The following is a 3243-nucleotide window of genomic DNA, read 5'->3' as shown; positions in this document are numbered from 1 at the left end:
TATTTGCCGTCAAGGTTTGCACCTATGACGGCGTACCTCTCTGGGTGTTCCGGGTCCAAGGGTATCTTCTTCGTTTCTTTGGTCGGCTTGAACGAACCCTCAGCTTCCGACTCCTTGGGGTTGGGCGACATCTCGGGCTGCTTACCGGCCATCGCCACAACCCGATCAAGAAGCCGCTTCTCAGCTGCAATCACCAGGGACTCGGCTAGCCGACTGCTTTCAGCCATGCAAGCAGACGACTTTTTGTAGGCACTGGCTATGGTCAGAATCCCCTTGGAACTCGGCATCTTCATCTTGAGGTAGGCGTAGTGGGGGACCGCCATGAACTTGGCCAAAGCAGGTCGGCCAAGCAACGCATGATACGGGCTTTGGAGGTCCACCACTTCAAACCAAACTGGCTCTCGGCGGAAATGATCTTTGTCTCCAAAGAGGACGTCTATCAGGATCTTGCCGATTAGTGAGCAGGAAAGGCCAGGAACAATGCCGTGGAACACAGTCCGGCTGTTCTGAAGCTGCCTTTGCTTGATTCCTAACTTCTCCATGGTATCCTTGTACAGGATGTTGATGCTACTGCCTCCGTCTATCAGCACTCGTGAGAAGCGAGCGGCCCGCCTACCTGTGGCAAAGGTGGCACCTAAGACCAGGGCGTAGGAGCCCGGACTCGGCATCACCTCTGGGTGATCAGCTCTGCTCCAACTGATAGGCCTCTCGGACTAGTGCATGAACTCTGGAGTACTTGATGCTACTGCGTTCACCTCTTGCTGTTGCAGCCGCCTGCTGCGTCGATCGTCAGCCACACTGGTGAACACCACATAGGCTCCGTGCTCTTCTGGGTACTCATCTTGTACTACGCCGACTGGCCTGACAGCCGGCTGCTGGGGCGGTGGTGGAGGCGGCGGCCCAGCAGGTGGGGGAGGCAGGAGGCCGTCTTCCTTGGCGATTCTGGTGAGCCAGTGGCATTTCCCGGGTGGTGTGGTTCGACGGCTTCGCGCCGCTGTGGAACTTGCAGGGGCCATCTAGAGTCTGTTCGTAAGAGAAGGTCGGCAACCAGTTGGACTTGCCGCCTTTCTGTCGCTTGGCCGGAGGCTGCTCCTCTGGCTGCTGGTCTTCAACTGTCGCAACTTGCCGGCTGCTGGAAGCCGGCTGTGGGGCTTTGTGCTTGGGATCGTTCTGTTGTTGTCGCCGACTAGCGTCCCCAGCCGGAGTTCTGGGAGCCTGAGGGGCTACTTTGCCGGTCGCACTAACTTGAATCTCCGCCTTCATGGAGGAGTCGGCTGTGGCGTACTTGTCTGCTATGATCAGCAGCTCGTCGAGGGTCTCCGGCTCGTCGCAGAGGAGCTTGTGCTTGAGGAGGGTACCTTCTCTGCACCCAGCAGTGAAGTACTCGATAACCTGCACCTCGTGCACGCCCTCGCAGGAGTTCCGAAGCTCGGCCCAGCGCGTGAGGTAATCGCGAGTTGACTCGTTGGGGCCTTGCACGCACAAGGAAAGTTGGCGAGGCTTGGGAGGTCGCTTGTACGTGCTTGTGAAGTTCTGGACGAAGGCTTCGGTGAAGTCGACCCAGCTGCTGATGCTGCGGGGCTTCAGGCTGTTCAACCATGTCCGGGCCGTGCCCTGGAGCATGAGTGGAACATACTTTACGGCAACACGCTTGTTGCCGTTCGCTATGTTGACGGCCATGGAGTAGTCAACCAGCCAGTCTTCCGGCTTCACGGAGCCGGTGTACTTGGGCGTATCTCGGGGGAGCGTGAACCCTTTGGGAAAGGGCTCGTCTCGGATGCGAGGTCCGAAACAGGGCGGACCCAACTCGTCTTCTTCTTCTAGCGCCAGGGATCGGTGGAGTTGGTCGATCCGGTGGCGGGCGTCATTTTCTCCAACTCCCTCTCGGCGGCCAAGGCGGTCGCCGAGAGTCGGATGCTCAACAGGTGGCGGGGAGACTCGCCTTTCTTTGCGAGGAGGAGGAGGAGGCAGATAGTCGTCCCGCCGTTCCACTGCTCTTGGGCAACTGTCTTGGTCGCGCTCGATGGTGATGCGAGTCCGACTGTGGCTGACAGCCGGATCCTTATCTTTCCTTCCGCGGACACCGCCAGTTGGTGTCCGAGACGTCGCGCCTCGATCTAGGCGGGGAGGCAGGTCGTCGTTTTGTCGTTTCGGCGCCTCTGTGCGGTAGCCGGCTTCATTCTGCGCGGCAGCCGCGTCGAGGAGCTGCTGGACTCGCTCCGTCATCAGGCGGCGCTCTTCGCCCTCGAAGTTATCTAGCTCGTCTGCTGCCGCCTGGGCGGCGCGGATGTTCTTCGCAGGCGTGGTGTACACAGGGCGATTGGCCCCGAACAGGTTGGCGATGTCCATGCCGCACTGCCGGACCGCGCCTAGGCGGCTAGGCCCAGTTGGGGCCGGCGAGCCGCCCATAGCACGATCCATCTCACGCTGGTAGGCTTCTGACAAGCGTCTCATGCTTGCCAGCTTCTTCGCGCCTTCGACGAGCTGAAGGCAGTGCGCCTCCAACGTCTCTGCATCAGCATCTCCCGGTATAGGGGCGGTCAGGTCTTGCAGAGCCGCATCGAGTGGGTCATGAGCTCCTTCACCGGAATGCTCGCCATGACCGATGATGAGAACCTCTGTGACGGTGCTTCCACTGCTCTCCGCATGAGGGAGCGGCTCGTCGTAGACCACCACGTTGGTGGGGAACACGTCGAGCAACGCGGTGTCGAAGTCGACCAGCATTGGGTCGGTGGAGCCTATGGACTCCAGGTCCACGGCAGGCTCGCCGGCGACATGGAGTTGGTCAAGGAGGCCCGCGAGGAGGCTCTCGGGGCCGCCCGTGCCTGCGTCGGATGTAGGCTCGTCGGAGAGGCGAACCTCGCCGACAAGTTCGGCGAGGCAGCTGGCTACGCAGGCGATCTCAGCGCCGTGCAGCGCGTCGGCGCAGACTCCGTCTGGCATGCTGGGCTGGCTGCGCTCGCCAGGGAGAAAAAGGGTTCCCGTCCAGAGCAGGTCTCCGGACGACGGTGCACCTTGCCCCACGGTGGGCGCCAAATGTCGAGGGTTGGGTGCGACATATGCCAAGGGATGGCTTATCATGGTGGGGGCGGGTAGAATGCCACCGGTGCGTGGAAACGTGATGAGGCGAAGACATGCACGCCGGCAGATCTTACCCAGCTTCAGGGCTCTCTGTGGAGATAACACCCCTACTGCTGCTCTGCAGGTTCTCCGCATGATCACTATGGCAAAGTGAGTATAAGG

This window comes from Triticum aestivum, chromosome 6B, assembly GCF_018294505.1.
Source record: "Triticum aestivum cultivar Chinese Spring chromosome 6B, IWGSC CS RefSeq v2.1, whole genome shotgun sequence".
In the NCBI taxonomy this organism is placed as follows: domain Eukaryota; kingdom Viridiplantae; phylum Streptophyta; class Magnoliopsida; order Poales; family Poaceae; genus Triticum; species Triticum aestivum.
The sequence above is the reverse complement of the archived record's forward strand: the minus strand, read 5'-3'. Positions refer to the sequence as shown.